We start from the raw sequence: 20,074 nt of genomic DNA, 5'->3' as shown, positions 1-20,074 counted from the left end.
GAAACTGTCCATTCGAACTAATTGTAAAAAAAACTAAACCAAACTGTGTAGGTCGATCATGTTTTCTGGTAGCAAAATTCCAGTAAGAGATCCTCCTACTGTATTGTCTTATTCAGTTTGTAATTGGCTACATTTATTCCAGCAACTTTGATCAATAATATTATTTTAACTAATTAAACAGTTGTGGCTTACATCAGTTGGATTTGAACCTCTTTCCTCCACGTGTACGAATGGCCTCCCTCCCACCTAACAAACATGTAAGGTTCAGTGGCATTCGGTTACAACTACTGTATACAATATCACGATTTTGTGTATGTGGTACACTGATATATTGTATGATTGTTACAGTTTGAGATTGTCGAAGGTTGTTTTATTTTTCAAATTATGCATCGCGTGTTATTTATTACTTGATTCTGAGATACATAATTAACGTTCATATTTTCCAACTATGTTGGAAGTAAGATTATAAACGGATGTAATAAAATGTTTGGAGGCTTGTTTAAGGTACAACGGAATAATTACCGTTACGTAGGCGGTAGTTTATGTGTCACTTGTATTAAACACGTTTGTTTTGTTTCACTTGCACGTGACTCTCGCCTTCGTTACGTTGATGAATAAACGAACACCGTCGAGCTGTAGCGACTATCACGTCTACACTTTTAATGTATTTTTGGCTATACAGTTATTTTAGCTTAAGCCTGTTATAAAATATTATTTCAATAATGAAGTTCTGGCCATATTTAAACTAACGTTTCAAAGGGAATCACCCTGAAGAGGCATCTCTCAAGATCAATGTCTTAACCGTGAAGGGGGGGGGGCGGGTTATGCGACATTAAGAGGGTTTCAATCTAGATTATTACATGGAGTTGTGCTGAATTATTTCAGATTGGTTTACGATTGTTATTTTTGTTTTATAACTTTAGAAATCGTGTGGCCAGATGACAGTTATTACCATTACCATTACCAGTGTTATTGAAATGAGGTCTTAATTTCCAAGACCTAATGATATTACAGTTTAAATTGTACAGGTTATTACTTGGAAATCTTACTTGGGATTAGTTAGGTATAAAGTTTTCAGGAAATGTAAAGAAATGAAACACTCAAATCTTGTTTGGTTATAATAAAGAGCCAAGAAGCTAATATAAACCAAAATTACTAAAATTGGAAAATACTTGAAAAATCCAAAAAAAGGAAAATACCGCTTACTTACTTAATAGTAAGTACTGGTAGTTACCAGTAAAAATGCAACTAAATAGTGTTATTTAAGTGGTTATGCCACAATTGATAAATTGATGTTAAACTTTGTTACAAAAGGGTTGAGGTTATAAATTGATTATTAAATTACACCCTTAGTTAAACACGTCGGAAGCAGTTCGAAGCTGAGCAAAGTAGCGCTGTTTGTAAGATGGAGAGAGAGAGCTCTAGTGATGGATAGCTGGCTGCTGCAGACAGTGGCTCTGATGACTAGCAGCAGTAGGAGAGACTGCAAAATGATGATATATGTAGGGTGGCGTGTGACGAGAGGGGTAACAGTTTTAATAGATAACCGGCTGCTGCAGGTAGTGGATATGATGACTAGCAGCAGTAGGAGAGACTGCAAAATGATGATATATGTAGGGTGGCGTGTGACGAGAGGGGTAACAGTTTTAATAGATAACCGGCTGCTGCAGACAGTGGCTCTGATGACTAGCAGCAGTAGGAGAGACTGCAAAATGATGATATATGTAGGGTGGCGTGTGACGAGAGGGGTAACAGTTTTAATAGATAACCGGCTGCTGCAGACAGTGGCTCTGATGACTAGCAGCAGTAGGAGAGACTGCAAAATGATGATATATGTAGGGTGGCGTGTGACGAGAGGGGTAACAGTTTTAATAGATAACCGGCTGCTGCAGGTAGTGGATATGATGACTAGCAGCAGTAGGAGAGACTGCAAAATGATGATATATGTAGGGTGGCGTGTGACGAGAGGGGTAACAGTTTTAATAGATAACCGGCTGCTGCAGGTAGTGGATATGATGACTAGCAGCAGTAGGAGAGACTGCAAAATGATAATATATGTAGGGTGGTGTGTGACGAGAGGGGTAACAGTTTTAATAGATAACCGGCTGCTGCAGACAGTGGCTCTGATGACTGGCAGCAGTAGGAGAGACTGCAAAATGATGATATATGTAGGGTGGCGTGTGACGAGAGGGGTAACAGTTTTAATAGATAACCGGCTGCTGCAGGTAGTGGATATGATGACTAGCAGCAGTAGGAGAGACTGCAAAATGATGATATATGTAGGGTGGCGTGTGACGAGAGGGGTAACAGTTTTAATAGATAACCGGCTGCTGCAGACAGTGGCTCTGATGACTAGCAGCAGTAGGAGAGACTGCAAAATGATGATATATGTAGGGTGGCGTGTGACGAGAGGGGTAACAGTTTTAATAGATAACCGGCTGTTGCAGGTAGTGGATATGATGACTAGCAGCAGTAGGAGAGACTGCAAAATGATGATATATGTAGGGTGGCGTGTGACGAGAGGGGTAACAGTTTTAATAGATAACCGGCTGCTGCAGACAGTGGCTCTGATGACTAGCAGCAGTAGGAGAGACTGCAAAATGATGATATATGTAGGGTGGCGTGTGACGAGAGGGGTAACAGTTTTAATAGATAACCGGCTGCTGCAGGTAGTGGATATGATGACTAGCAGCAGTAGGAGAGACTGCAAAATGATGATATATGTAGGGTGGCGTGTGACGAGAGGGGTAACAGTTTTAATAGATAACCGGCTGTTGCAGGTAGTGGATATGATGACTAGCAGCAGTAGGAGAGACTGCAAAATGATGATATATGTAGGGTGGCGTGTGACGAGAGGGGTAACAGTTTTAATAGATAACCGGCTGCTGCAGACAGTGGCTCTGATGACTAGCAGCAGTAGGAGAGACTGCAAAATGATGATATATGTAGGGTGGCGTGTGACGAGAGGGGTAACAGTTTTAATAGATAACCGGCTGCTGCAGGTAGTGGATATGATGACTAGCAGCAGTAGGAGAGACTGCAAAATGATGATATATGTAGGGTGGCGTGTGACGAGAGGGGTAACAGTTTTAATAGATAACCGGCTGCTGCAGACAGTGGCTCTGATGACTAGCAGCAGTAGGAGAGACTGCAAAATGATGATATATGTAGGGTGGCGTGTGACGAGAGGGGTAACAGTTTTAATAGATAACCGGCTGTTGCAGGTAGTGGATATGATGACTAGCAGCAGTAGGAGAGACTGCAAAATGGTTATATATGTAGGGTGGCGTGTGACGAGAGGGGTAGTAACAGTTTTAATAGATAACCGGCTGCTGCAGGTAGTGGATATGATGACTAGCAGCAGTAGGAGAGACTGCAAAATGGTTATATATGTAGGGTGGCGTGTGACGAGAGGGGTAACAGTTTTAATAGATAACCGGCTGCTGCAGGTAGTGGATATGATGACTAGCAGCAGTAGGAGAGACTGCAAAATGATGATATATGTAGGGTGGCGTGTGACGAGAGGGGTAACAGTTTTAATAGATAACCGGCTGCTGCAGACAGTGGCTCTGATGACTAGCAGCAGTAGGAGAGACTGCAAAATGATGATATATGTAGGGTGGCGTGTGACGAGAGGGGTAGTAACAGTTTTAATAGATAACCGGCTGTTGCAGGTAGTGGATATGATGACTAGCAGCAGTAGGAGAGACTGCAAAATGGTTATATATGTAGGGTGGCGTGTGACGAGAGGGGTAGTAACAGTTTTAATAGATAACCGGCTGCTGCAGGTAGTGGATATGATGACTAGCAGCAGTAGGAGAGACTGCAAAATGGTTATATATGTAGGGTGGCGTGTGACGAGAGGGGTAGTAACAGTTTTAATAGATAACCGGCTGTTGCAGGTAGTGGATATGATGACTAGCAGCAGTAGGAGAGACTGCAAAATGGTTATATATGTAGGGTGGCGTGTGACGAGAGGGGTAGTAACAGTTTTAATAGATAACCGGCTGCTGCAGGTAGTGGATATGATGACTAGCAGCAGTAGGAGAGACTGCAAAATGGTTATATATGTAGGGTGGCGTGTGACGAGAGGGGTAGTAACAGTTTTAATAGATAACCGGCTGCTGCAGGTAGTGGATATGATGACTAGCAGCAGTAGGAGAGACTGCAAAATGATGATATATGTAGGGTGGCGTGTGACGAGAGGGGTAACAGTATTAATAGATAACCGGCTGCTACAGGTAGTGGATATGATGACTAGCAGCAGTAGGAGAGACTGCAAAATGATGATATATGTAGGGTGGAGTGTGACGAGAGGGGTAACAGTTTTAATAGATAACCGGCTGCTGCAGGTAGTGGATATGATGACTAGCAGCAGTAGGAGAGACTGCAAAATGGTTATATATGTAGGGTGGCGTGTGACGAGAGGGGTAGTAACAGTTTTAATAGATAACCGGCTGCTGCAGGTAGTGGATATGATGACTAGCAGCAGTAGGAGAGACTGCAAAATGGTTATATATGTAGGGTGGCGTGTGACGAGAGGGGTAGTAACAGTTTTAATAGATAACCGGCTGCTGCAGGTAGTGGATATGATGACTAGCAGCAGTAGGAGAGACTGCAAAATGATGATATATGTAGGGTGGCGTGTGACGAGAGGGGTAACAGTATTAATAGATAACCGGCTGCTACAGGTAGTGGATATGATGACTAGCAGCAGTAGGAGAGACTGCAAAATGATGATATATGTAGGGTGGAGTGTGACGAGAGGGGTAACAGTTTTAATAGATAACCGGCTGCTGCAGGTAGTGGATATGATGACTAGCAGCAGTAGGAGAGACTGCAAAATGGTTATATATGTAGGGTGGCGTGTGACGAGAGGGGTAGTAACAGTTTTAATAGATAACCGGCTGCTGCAGGTAGTGGATATGATGACTAGCAGCAGTAGGAGAGACTGCAAAATGGTTATATATGTAGGGTGGCGTGTGACGAGAGGGGTAGTAACAGTTTTAATAGATAACCGGCTGCTGCAGGTAGTGGATATGTGACTAGCAGCAGTAGGAGAGACTGCAAAATGATGATATATGTAGGGTGGCGTGTGACGAGAGGGGTAACAGTTTTAATAGATAACCGGCTGCTGCAGGTAGTGGATATGATGACTAGCAGAAAAATAATGATATTGGTGGCGTGTAACGACCGAAGTAAGAGTTTTGATGGCTGGCTGCTGGAGACAGTGGCTCTGATGGCTGGCAGCAAAGTAGAGATTATGAATTTGACAGTGTCACACAATAATTAGTTATAGAGAGTATAATAAATTCAATTATAAAGGTTGTTTTTCCATGAACAGAAAAGTATATTTCGAAAGGTATTTTTATGGAACGTTTATCCACAACCACCATAAAATTAATAATCATTACCTAAACCCCATTAAAACCCGAAATTGGTGCCATAAAATTAATATTTAATAGGAAGGTTTTATTATTAGGTAGACCTGATTAAGTATCTGAATTGTTAAAGTAGGAAACCAGCCAGCTTAATGTTTATCTGTGTTTTAAAGGCAATGAATGGGACTAATGTAAAAAAAAAAATGGATTACAAATATGGAGGATCATTTCTTTATGGGCGGTTTGATTGTAGGCTTACCCATTGGCAAGATCAGGAAATCATTTTAAATTATCTTTTCAGTAGCTTTTGAGGCAAAATATGGGAGACTAGAATAAGAGCTTCCGTCTGCTAGATATTAGTACATATTTAATTGCACACACCTGCAATATACAGGGTGTCCCGTAACTCTCTGGACACTTGTATATAGCGTTATTCCTTAGGTCAAGACAAACACATTTCACAATAGGAACATGGGTCTGTGGTGTCTAGTTTACCGACTGTCGGCAAACTAGACACCACAGACCCATGTTCCTATAGTGAAATGTGTTTGTCTTGACCTAAGGAATAACGCTATATATAAGTGTCCAGAGAGCTACGGGACACCCTGTATATGTAAAGAACACTTACTACCGATAGATATCGATAATCAAACTGACAACATATGTTGTATTATTAATCAACTGTTTTTCAACATAAACCATATGTGAGAAGACACGTTTCGTCAGTTCGACAAACAGTTTTCGAGTTACATCCCGAGGAAATACGGCCATCAGCTGTGTCATTTCCAGCGTCTTATTACGTGATCGCACAGCCCTGGGTAACTGTGAATACGTTGTTCACAGTCTAGAAAAAATGCCTTGGTTAAAAAATAGTGCAATAATATTTTACTTGCGTTGTATTTCATTCTTACGTGAATTTTTATGATATTAATTATCAGGATTCTTACAAGTCATGTGTGCTTATGGTATCACAAACGTTTTTAAGGGAAAGCGGTCCAACAACATAAGTATTTTGCGGAAATTGAACACGTTCTTTTCTTACCGAAACCTCAAGACAAGCATTCAACCCAAATTTTAAATATTTTCATTTCTTTGGACATTTTCTGTTTTATTTAGTTTTATGTTTTTTGTAATAAAAATATTAGGAAAACTTATAGTGTTTGCTGCACAAAAGTAACGAAGTTGAAAAAATTTTAAAGGTATTTTACCCTCTTATCTAATTGGCATTATCTCTTTTTAATTAACAAGATATCAATCGTATAGCGTACATAATAATAGGAATGATAAAATCACAATTATTTTCCCAGTTAAACAAAGAAAAACAAACAAAACAACAACAAACAAACAATGGGATTATCTTAATAAAATCTATTGCTAAATGAGCCAGTATCAATGGTATTGATCATAATAATTTTATGATAAACCTCATTTAAAATAAAATGTTGACAACGTTATTGTTCAAGAGTTTCAACTTGTAGGCTGATATAATGTAATTTCAAGTGTTAAATAATTTGCTCCGTTCAGTATTTGGGTGTTTCATTATTTATTCTGTCTGACTTTGATAACATTTCCCAATTATAAAGGCTCTGCTCTCAATCTATGTAAAAATGTTATAGCATTACAAAAATTACTCAAAACTAGATATCATCAGAAAATAGAGAAGCCAATTAATTACAATATTTACTTACACAAAATAAAAGTAAACCTTTTTTTAATTAATCCGTTTAGGTTCCACCTATGTCCCAAAAGTTCAGGTTTCACGGTTTGTTTTAAATTGCTACCTAATGCATCTAGGATTGTTCAGGGATAGGATTAGCGTTTCCTATTAGGCATACCAATGTTATCATTTGGATTTTTACTTTGGTTTCAAGGTCAGACGGTTTCATATTTTTACCAACCTTTGGTCCCAAAAAAACAGACCGTGTACAGTTATTTGTGTAACTAGTGAGCAAAGGGAGCAATTGACTCACTCGAGAGAAATACTTACAGGAGGAATGGAGGAATGGAATTGAGGAATGGTTTCTCGAGTGAGGCAATTGCACTTTGCACTCGAGTTGCACATTATATTTTTCCTACAGTTATCATAAAACAAATAAATTGGTAAAGAAACGTGACCTATTTTTACACAGAAGTGAACTTTTAATATGACATTTAATGTGAAGTGACAAATACAACAGTACAACAGCTGACCAGCTGATTTACAGCCAGTGCTGCCAACGTATTTCGCGCTCATACGACCTTGTCTGCATGTTACGCGCTCACTATTTCGTGCCTTCATGTTGCAAATCTGGAGTGAGACAAAGTAATTGGAGTGAGACAATGTTAACATTGTCTCACTGATGAGCGAATTGGCCACTTTGCTTTCTCAAATCAGTGAGAGAACATGTACACTGTTAGGTAACTGTAGGAAAAAGTAATTTCCATTTACCTGATTGAATTTCATTTAAATCTATTTAAATAACATTATGTTTAACAAGTGCTTAATATGCTGGTAGAGGGGGGGGGGTAATAAGGTGTGTGTTTTTTTTTTAGTAAAATATGAACAGCTCAGTATAAAATAAACAAATTTGTCAATTTTGGTCAAAATATATCGATAAACAAGCCAACTACAACAGTTCACGTATTCTCCATAAGAATAACATGGGAATTTGATATTTATTTATTTTATTTTATTTTCTCCGCAACCAATATTTGTAAAAAAAAAAAAAACACTTCAATGTAGGTACTAAATGAGTTGTTTTTTAAGCACTTTAAAAAAGTTTTTGGTGTTCACGTAATAGGGCTGCTGATATATTCAATTATAGTATTAAGTAAAGCACAACTGAGCACCCTGAAACAAATAACTTTCACGAAAAATATAATAATTAATTCAGGGTGCCCAGATGTCTTTTACTTACTACTATAATTTAATATATAAATCTATATGTATATATACTGTACATACATAAATAAAAATGTGAACGAGTAGTGTTTTTGGCGTCTAGAGACATCAAAATGAAATATTACATCGGTCCCGGGTCTAGGTCTACGGTTATAGATACTCCCTATAGGGAAAATCACTAAAACTAATTGAGCAGTCGATTGTATAAACGACATGAAGAAGGAAGGTAGTAAAAATAAAACAAAACAAACCACGACGCCATTGATACGCATGTAGTTTAATTATTTCGTTACGGTACACTAAGATAAGTTTTGCCTAATCAACCTACCTGGTTTTAGAAATAGTAAACTAACAATACTGATGCGTAATTTTAACTTCACAAATATATGAATGCCAAACAAGTTCTAACTGACTGTTGTGTAGGTTCCCAGAGTGTTAGTTTTGTTTCAACCAGTGACGTGACTTCATGTCCACCCTCGGCTCTCAGCTGATGATGATTACATAAAAATGTAACGACTGCAATTACAACCCCTATAACGATGATTAACGGTGTAACTGGTTGGACAATAAAAACTAAACTGTTTAAACGCGTGACTGGAACGAGTGATTACCTTTACATAACAAAGTCAATCTAACGTTAGCAGATTTATACTCCATCCATTTTCTTAATTTTAGGTACAACAGTTTACTTTTTTCCCATTAGATTGACATTAGAATTACTGAGGGATGTTCACCAAAATAAAAACTCATTTAAAACATAGTTTATCTACGACAGTTTTTAAAAGTAGTCGTTTCAGTTCAGTTCTTAGAATTGAACAGTTTCTCATAACAACATTCTTTACTTTCATAACAGCATAAGTTTTACTCATAACAACACGGGTAACGGACCAGTGAGATTCATCGATCTCTTTTATTATCAATGTTGAGATAGAGAAGAAGTAAAATTGTAATGATTCAAACTTCAATTAATCAGCTGTTGGCCAATTTAATTGTTGAGTGGTGCAATTAATTAGTGTTTGGTACAATGTGTTTCATTGCATCACTGTCAGTGGCAATGAGAGGTTACTGTATTTTGGTTCTGAATTGGGGTAAATTTTATAAATCTGCTAGCATTTTGGTCAGTCTGCAGGTTTCCCGCAACGGGATACAGTATTTTATAACTATAAAACATTTTACTTTACAGACAAATGCACCATTGTCGTATTATTTATGTTATCGGTATAACACTTGAAATTCTTGTACTTATCCATTCGTTACAAACACTGATCCATCTATTTGCCAACCAAGTTGTTTCTCAACAACATTAAGAAATTTCAAATGCATTACAGCAAGGTGGGAAATTTGGATTCGTATTTTACTGTAGTTACTTTAAAACATAGCCTAATATATTTTAAATTTGAAATTATATTTAGCTAGAGTTATGAATTTTACCAACTATATAAATGTTATTTAATTTGTTACCTTAGATAAATAATCAGTGTTTAGATCAAATAAATAATAACGTGAAATAGTTAAAAATAACGTCATAGATAGGTAGTTTTAAAAATAGTTCGCATCGTCACTAACTTAAAACATAGATAAAACACACTCCTTGTTTTGGTTAGTCTTACTTTAAGCATGTAATGTGCATATCCTCATCGTTTAGGCTATCAAATAGTTAGTTCCCCTCCCTATTACAATGATGAATCCAAAGTCAATGTAATTTAAATTGTAAACCTACGAACATTTTAATTTGGCGATTAACTTGTTTGCGTCTCACAATCAGTCAAAACTTTTGCGAGAGTTTTAGTCCCAGACAGCACAGGATGTTTTAAAAATATTTTATTTTAACCTTTAAAGTATATTTTAAAAATGCATCCTATTCCACCCCCAATGTATACTAAAAATATTTTAATAAAATATTTTGTTTTAATATTTTTAAATGTTATTAAACAATTATTAAAAAATGTATTTAAATATTTAAAATAGTAAAGATTTAGTATTAAAAGCATAATTATTAGTTGAGTAAATTGATTAAATAGTTTATAAAAACAAATTTTGAAAAAAATACTAGAACAAAATTTTTTTGCCCGGACGGGGGTTTGAACCTGGTACCTTTTATTTGTCTTGTGAGCCTCTATCTGTGTTTGTTGGTTTTGAGAGTTTTCAAGTGGTGAAAGAGTAGCCGACAGTTGCAATGGTCGCAATACTTGAAATATTTTTGATACCACAGTATATAATATGATTCTGTTAATCTGTTTAGGCATCAAGTAGATGAATTTTTTTCCGGGAGTTGGAGAGGGTACTGGTATTTGAATAAAGATTATTTAATTACAATTTGATTAGTAATGTTATTATAATTTATTATTATAACATTAATTAATATTTCCCCTTAAATTGTTCAACTATTAAAAATTAACTCAAATAAGTTAAAAAATTTTAATTAAAAAAATTGCATTATTTTAATTGTTCTATATTAAGCAGGTGTTCCCTGCTCTATAATCTATAAGTAAATCTATAATTTATTATAAATCCAATTTACTATAGATCCCATAACCGTACCGACAATTTCCCAACGTTGGGCCAACAATAACAATGTGTGCTACTTGGGCGGACATCCGATATGTTAAAAGTTCACTTTTATAAGATAGTCTAAACATTTTGTTTAACTGTTTGGAAAAAAGGAATTATTTTTGGAGTGATTTTAAGACAACTGTAATATACATGCGATTTTTAGTATAGGCTACTTGAATTATTTAAAAAAGTCTTTTAGTCGTGGCTCTAAAACAATTCTTTAAGGAACAAGAAATTTGCTGTCAAAATATATTTAATGTATGGGAAATACATTTTACCCAGCTTGGTTGAAACAAATTACCAAAATATATTGTTAAAACTTAAACAGGCTATTTATAAAATATTTCTATAATATTCTTTATAAAGGTGTTAAAAAGTGTTTTTAAAAATATTTTTACAGTTACAATTCTATAAAAATATTCTTAAAAGCTATTTTATATGGTAAATAAAATATTTTAAAAATATCTTTTACATAAAAAACTAAATTATTTTGTCTTAATGTATTAAAAATATTTTGTAAATATATTCAACAAAAAATAGAAAATATTTACAAAATATATTTTTAAGACAATTAAAAAATCATTTTAAAACTATTATGTTAAAATATTATTCAAAAATTAAAAAAATATATTTTAAAAATAATATTAAAGTATATAAAATATTTTTAAGATGGATATATATTTTTAAAAATATTTATAAAATATCCTTGTGCTGTCTGGGTGGTGAACGAAAGCTACAAACTTAAACAATAGGCTATCTTGTCAGTTACATTACTAGTAATAGGTTTACAGAAAACCTGTGAAAATTATAATAGGTGTACCATAGACGTACCGTATGCTGTCTTCTTTGGTGTGATTCGCCATTTCCACCCTCGCCTGACGATGGGTCGTAGAGGATCCCTCACTTCGGTCATGATTGAATCTGATCCCCTTTCTTTTGTTGCCAATTGAGGTAGTGATGAAACGGATTGCAGCTCATTGTAATTGCCGAGTGTCAGACTGTACTTCTTATGTTTAGAGGGGCATAACTGTATGCGGGGCTCCAAAAAACAGGAAATAAAGTCGGAATGTAAAGGTTGACAGACACTAGTCTTAGATGTGTATTTTTTTTAATTTTTAATAGTTGACTCTTACTTAAATAAGATTGTACAAAGCTATTTTAATTAACAGTATGGAAAACTTCACCAGAAGTGAAAAGATTCTATTATAGTTGTGTGATTATTCCTACTGTACTAATGTATTAAACAACAGGCATGGCTCATATTAACAAGTAGGTTGTTGAGAGTGTAGTGATTTCTGTGCTTAACAATTTCACTTAAAATTCATAAATTTATTAAACCTAAATGTAGGCTATTTGAATATGTTCGTTAACTAGCTAGATATGACCACTGAGAAGACACCAGTGGTCGGTGGTTTTTTTTTATCCCTCTATTGAACCTAAAAACCAAAATGTATAAAAAATTTCTAAAACACTTTATTGTTTGTAGTTGAGTTTAAGCACAAATATAATTTGGTATCTTTTATCATTATTGGCTACATGGATATTCAAAATGGTAAATTAATGAATTTCTCACCTCTGTAAGGAATCAACTCTCCAATAAACGAATTGATGTAGATTGCTTGTTTATTGATGTTCCTTTACTCAACTAACCACTTTCCTTTATCTTAAAACCGGCTTTTCAATGGTATCAAAACATTGTATATAATTTCTTTTGGCAATTCTTCTTTGGAAATAATTTGAACAATCTATTCAAAGAATTTTAAACCTCTTTGTACAACAAACTGATAATTTGCTTGCAAGTTGCAATGCAGGTTTTCTGCAAAGGGAGTATTAAACACACAGCCCCCAATCCAACGTCAAGGTCTGGGGTATTTGAAGAGATCATACAGGATTAGGATTAGCATCCACATACCCAAGTGAGATATTGTATCTCTGCACGGCTATAGGATATTTATTTATTTGAGTATGATGATTTACTAAATCACACAATGCTGTCCTCACTAAACCCCCTGTAATCTACATACCACCCTTGGGATAGGATTTAGTTCTTGTGCCACAAATTTATTACTTGTACCATTGACTATTTGGTACAGAAGTAAACGTCCCATCTATATTTATATGGGCCAGCTGTAGCCAATTTTTGCTAAAACAGAACATAGTCGTGTGAGCCAGTCACAGAATAAGCTAGTGACTAAAACTCTATGTTCTACCTTATTTTTGTTGGTGGCTAAGTTGATGGGTCATAACAGTTGCTATAGCTCACAATAAGTCATTCCATTAGTTTGAATTGGTAAAAAATATTAATTCAATTGTATTAATAGTCAAAGCTTGTACTAAATACAACATATGTCTTCTTCTGTACAACTGAAATCACCTAGGGCAGTTTTGTTCCCAATTCCCGTTCAACCAAAACCGTGATGTTTAGCATGTTGTGGGTCTTGGTAATCCATAATCAGACCTCAGTGATCTACACGCGTTTACAAAGCTGCTATTAAAAAAAAATGTACAGAAGATGTCTCGATCAGTGACATTTAATTTTTGGCTGATTATAAAAATTGTTCTAGAGGGTTTTGTTTGAATTCCAACTGTTTATTTTGACTACATTTACTTATTTATTTTTTATTTGAGGTGTGTAAACTGAGCGTGTCAAATTTATATTTTCCGTGTGAGTGCACTATGATATATGAAACTTGTTATCAATGCGCAAGAATTAATTTAGAAACAATGTCTTCATCTTGAAGGTTGTTTTTAGTGAAATAATAAATGTCACTAATTGCTAATATTGTGCATTGTTTTTATGTTTCATTAATTTTAATAACCAACCGGCCAACCCCACAAATTGTTGTACTAGTAAAATGTAATACAATTTTAGTCCATTCTGAACAGCATATGGCCTTACAAAATAATATCCCCAAAACATGTCTTTGTCATGATCTTTATCCTATAAACTTCCTCAAGGGAAACCAACCCAATATCACCACATTTTTTTGTGTAAGCCATAATCTCTAGGAATCTGTAGAAGACAAATATCAGGATTTTTTACTAAGTAAAAAATATTACTTTCTCCTATGTCGTGGTGTAATATTGTATGGAAGGTATTTTTATTTACAAGAGAAGAATTTTCTGTTTTTGTTTCAAATTTGGTACATCAGTTTCAAATAATGCACAAGGAATTAAAAAAAATCTTCAAGTAATTGTAAATGTGCTTTCGTCAACCTACACCCGTGAAACCTGTACTCAATAAAATGATAAGATATACAGTATTATATATTCTTTTACAGAACTTCTTATTAAAAATACTTCTTGTAAAAATTATGCTACTCTCATTTACAAATATCTTATATTTAAAAAACTTGGTTTTTCTTTTCCGAATTCGTTTGGCTCTTCTACCCGACCGATTTTCATGATTGAGGTCTCAAATTGAAGGTATGCACGCACAGATTTGCCATCAAGCATCGACATATATTTATATATAATCCCACTCAGCTTATACGTAAATGAAATTTGCTCACCATGTATTCTTATGGGAGTTAAATTTGGTTTCTCTTTTCCGAGTTTGTTTGGCTCTTCTAGCTGGCCGATTTTCATGATTGTGGTCTCAAATAAAAGGTATGCATGCACAGATTTGCCATAAAGCATCGGCGTATATTTACCTACTGTATTTCTTGACAAAAAAACATAATTTGATTCTTTGTAGAATTCTTACTTCAATTTAAGATATATTTCACCAGTTATATAATCATATAATACTATATATTTTGGCTTAAGATCTTTCAGTGAAATACCGGCTTTCATTTAAACTATTAGTATTCAAATCGGACAAGTTTCAAGCAAACACAAGGTGAACAACAATCATTAAAATTATTTTTCATAAGGTATTTCTACGATTAAAAATTGATAACTTCAGTATTGTTCAGGTTTTTTTATATGTTTTAGACTCAAAATAATCAGTAAATTATAGACTTTAATTTGAGATATTGATTGTTTGAATCAGTTAAGCTCAAGCAGATACTGTATTACTCAATCAAAAATCCATAATTTCTCCGATATTATATTTATTTTAACGCTGGGAGCAGCATGGGTCCTCTAGTTCAGATTTATTTGATAAGTTTTGAATCTCATTATTGAAGCAGATTAGATAAACCATAAAATGTCAGGGCCATTGAATAAACTTAATTGACAAGTTCCACCAAGCTAATTGCTCATTTTTGCATAGACAAATTTAATACCTACCACCTTCAACTAATTTGAAAAGGATTCTCAGAAAAGTAAATTAACTTCTTTAAATAGGTAACCTATTAAAATTTTAAAATGCGTTCTTAATCAGTAATTTTGGAATACTAAAAAACTAAGCAATTTACTTTGATGTTCTCCTTTATATTGACAAAGATGTACCTTGAAAGCAGGGAACACAATATACTTTGTACAAAATAGATTCGTATAAATTAAATGCAATTATTCCTTACACGACCTAAGAAGTGTGACAGTGCATAATCGTCAATTGTCTTAAAAGTGTTAAATATTTTAATTACTAAACATGCATTTGCAGATGTGGAATGTTTATTAATATTCTCTACCCAGTTACTATTATATATCAATACTATTATGCCTGCTTCGGAAAGTCCTAGGGGAAGATGATTTGCAATTTCGACTAGGCTATATCTTGATCAAACAAAATCCCCTACATGACTTACACCACTTTTAGCTCAACCAATCTTTCATATAATATTTTCCAAAGGTACTATACGTGTTAACGACCAATTTTCCACTTTTGAGAGATTGTTTAGTGCTGGTAGCTGAGGAATAACTTTCATATTGTTCCAAAAGGCTTGAGACGTTACTGTATTTCTTTTTATAATGGAGAAGTACACCGATTGCAGGAAACGATGATGTCTGACATTTCAATGTATCTAGAAAAGACAATTAGTTTTTCATCAGGCCTAATGTAATGGACAACTCTTTCTTTCTTAAGGAATATCTAAAAATGTTTATTTTCATAACCAATGATTATGTAACCTGAACAGGTGACTCAAGCAGTTTTAAAATAATTATTGTTCTGTGGAACTTTTGATTGTTTCAAACAGTTTTGCTTATCAAAAAACCTCAAGTGATTGATATATAAAAAATTATACAGTCACTAAAAATCATGAAATAATTTCTTTTTGTAAAAAAATACAACCGACTTCAAACGCTCTAAAAAGAATGAAATAATTTCAATAAAGTAAACTTTTGTATTAGGCAAGCTCACGTATTTCAAGTCGGCGCGGCTCAAACTGCAAATATGATTGAAATTAAATATTGTGTGTGTATTTTGAAAATCAATAAATTGTAGCTGGATAACATAAATATATAAAAAACATACTGAACTGTTTTGTATATATATTAAAGGAAATATTTTCTTGTATTTAATGTTTACTTCAGAATAAATGCATTATGAAAATAACACACACAAATGTTCTATATGAATAGGAAAATAATTTAGTTTGATATTATGATAGGGAAAAGAAGCTAGTTTAGTATTAAAACGTTACTTTTCCAAGTTAGAAACATTTAAATGCGTTATAATCTTTTTAAAGATACTCGTTAATACCACTATAATGCCGATCTCTGATTACGGTAATAAAATAACACTTAACGCATAACTATGAAAAAGACATGCAGATTAACACCTTTAGTTATAGATAGTCACCTGCAATATGGACACCCTCTTTCAATTTTGTATCAAAAATCATCATAGAGCCGCGCCGACTTAAAATACGTGAGCTTGCCTAATACAAAAGTTTACTTTATTGAAATTATTTCATTCTTTTTAGAGCGTTTGAAGTCGGTTGTATTTTTTTACAAAAAGAAATTATCTTTTTACAAATGTCCATAGAACTATACATCGTATGGCTTTTTGTTTTGAGGAGGAAAAAACTTTGTACTTATTTGCAGAAAATGATGACTCGTTGACACATTAAAAACAATCTTATCATGTTATTATCATTCACATTAACAATTGAGATGGGGCCAGCACCTAGGGGTGTATTTTAACCCAAATCGAGTGAAGGGTGAGTGTAGAATGGAGTGAGATGATCTGTGTAGCTTTGTTACTGACCAAGATCAGCAATTTCATAAGCCAGGATAATCTTTACAGCCCAATGATCAGGAACAGTTGGGTCGAGTAAACAGTTTTTCTTGCAGGTAACAAAAGGTTGGATGTTAGTCTACATTGAATCTTACAAAATCTCGATCCCACTTTACCTCTAGGAAGTCAGCATCAAATAAACCAAGAAACTAAGATTTTCTAGCTAATCTCTCAGCTTCTTATACGATGATTGTGTGAAGATACTTTCCAAACCCCTAATAAATCATTGTCGTTTGACCCCAATCGTTATTAACTACAAAATCACTCTGTTTAAATATATTTTTTGCAATAAATATATAGATTCAATTGGAGGAAGATCTCCTACAACTCCAACACAGACAGGCATATCCTTGTCTGAAAGATAATATATTTTTGTTTCATAGATCTAGGTGGATATAGAGCATTAAGGTGCACTTTAAACCACTGTGACACTGACATGCTATTATTAGGTAATTATTGGTGAAGAGACAAAATTTCTGGGTTTTCACTAATCACATAACACTAAGTCTTACGTCTTAACTACTTATTATGAATGTATCCAGACAAATAGTTTGACTATCAAGTAAATAATAAATTGAGCAAAGACAATATTAATTCTTAAATGGAGTATAAGATTTCACTTAAGTCACAAAGTAAAGCCAAGCTTCTTAAGTCATTAAGTCACAAGCTGTAGTGTAAGCAGCTTAACTGTGCTTTTAACTATGTGTTTCATATTTAAACTTCTTTTTCCAAATAAATTACCATTGAAACCCTAGTGAACATTACACTATTGCATTAAGAAGGAAGTAGGTTTGAGACCTCTATTTATTTTTTGATATTTATTAAGTAGGCTATACAAACTTTTCTTAAAATGGATTTCTAAGTATTTTATTATTTTATACATATGTACATCATAGTTATACCTATCCATTAGTTTTCTTTCCCACTTTTTAATGTTTTTTTTTTTTTTTTTTTTTTGTAAACTCAGCCTTTTCTAAAATGGAATGAATTAAGCCCGCTAAACAAACATATCTACCTAAGTAAACATGTATTTTTCTGGTAGTTGCAACATATTATGTGTTATCCATGAATTTTAGGTGAAGCCTTTGTCACATGATTTATAGCTCACGTCCACAACAGCTGCCTACACACACACAGTCACACCCACACACACACTGTAGACACCTGGCTCCTGGTGGACACAACTCTGATCAATTAATTAAACTCTGTTCACAAAATTTAGGTGGTTTTAGGGGAAGAAATCCATCCCATCAACTTGATTCTACCTTTTAAACAATAACCCATGCCAAAACGTCAATTGGCTACAACATGTACCTTAATCAAAAATATGTGGTGCGGGATCTCCCCCTCAAACCACCTAAATTTTGTGAACGCAGCATAATACCTGATTTGCATGGCTCTACTATATTTTTTTTTTCTTTATTAAATTGCATATTGTAGCCCCTGAACTGCTTAGTATAGACTAAACTAGTTACATACTTCGTCTTGCATTTCAAATAATTTTGTATTTTTATCCACTACATATTGTTTTGAAGAATATGGATTTTTCAAGAGCTTTACAGAAATATTATATCCTAATTGGAATCAGCAAATTGTACAGTTTTACGTTAAAATACAAAAAAATTATACATTGTGATTGTGGCAGGTAAACAAGCAAAACATTTGACAATTAGACCTACAACACTTATACCACGGCACTGAAGGAGAAAGACTGATTTTTTTATATTCAAACTTTAACCATCCATCATAAATTTGCAATAATTAAATTATCATTTACTATATCAGAAAGGTTTGTACAGTACATCCATTTTCACCTGCAAACTTTTCAAAAATGTGTACATGGTCCAGCAAAAAACTTTAGTTTGAATTAAAAATGAGGTTAGACCTTCATTCACAATACTCTAACCAGATTCATGTAAGAAACATTTTTCATTTAACTAGATGAAGCGTTTGCATTATTTCGTTAGTGTTTAATGATTATTTATTTGAAAAAATACTCAAATAACAACTCTTCTTTAAAGCCGTGATTACAGCCAAATAAAAATTTAAAAGGATAGAGAAAGATCTTGGTATGCAGGGAAGGGCTTGTGATGAATGGCAATCAACAGATAAAGCAGAGGTTAATTGACCAGCTTTCTCATTATTTAAAGGTTCTGTATTAGTTTACCTTAGAAAAAAAAAAACAAATTGAAATAGTTATTATTAATTTCCATCTCAATCAATCAGAAATATAAATAGTTTCTTTTTTACTCATTCCTCATTACCGGTAGCATTTAAGTCTTTTGTGTCTAGTGATTTATTCTGACTAGTGCCCAGAGAGTAGCAAATGAAGGAATGAGAGCAAAAAACGCTTGTACATATCAAGATAACCAATAATCTATGGCCTCCATGTCCATATAACTTATATAACGCTTTAAAATCTAATAAAACCTCTGCGACTCTCTGGATAAAGCCAAGCAAGCAGTTAAGCCTATTTTTCTTGGAAATTTCACTTTAATAGATGTTGTTAAATGTAAGTTTGAGATAAAAATCACTATCTCAATAAAATTAGCTAAAATTCAGCTTTAACTACTTAAAAACTGTAGCTTAAGCTACAAAATCTGAAAAGTAGTGTAGCTACAGCTTAAGCTTAACAAAAAGTAATGTGCTACTGCTTCTGTAGCATTGCTATTTCCCAATACTGTAATTCTGTATATGACTTAAGTCTTCCAATTGTTTACATATTAATCCATTTTCTATATTTTTAAAAGCACAATAACAGCTCATTCGAATGTTTCCTATAATTACGTGAAACAAGGAACCTTTAGTTTGGAAGTAGCTTTATGTGTTTCAATTTGTAATTCATCACTATGGTGTAAAGTGACTATTTCAACCCGAGCTCAAGTTTCCCGACCGAAGCGAAGCTGCGTGTGTGGTGAACTATATTTTTCGTCATACTGCAAATTAAATTAACAAACTAAGTTAGAAAACAATTAGTGTAAAGATAACCTCTCAAAATTACTTCCAACTTGCTTTCAATTTTGTTAATGCCAACAAGCAGCTGTTTGGTAAGGTATTCAAACATTATTTTGCCTATTACGAATGTGTACATTATAATATCGATATGTCATTGACATGAATGCAACAATAAGC

Source organism: Macrosteles quadrilineatus, unplaced genomic scaffold (genome assembly GCF_028750875.1).
Source record: "Macrosteles quadrilineatus isolate MER2022 unplaced genomic scaffold, UCM_ALF_1.0 Scaffold_1__1_contigs__length_201487025, whole genome shotgun sequence".
In the NCBI taxonomy this organism is placed as follows: domain Eukaryota; kingdom Metazoa; phylum Arthropoda; class Insecta; order Hemiptera; family Cicadellidae; genus Macrosteles; species Macrosteles quadrilineatus.
Note: the sequence above shows the minus strand (reverse complement) of the source record.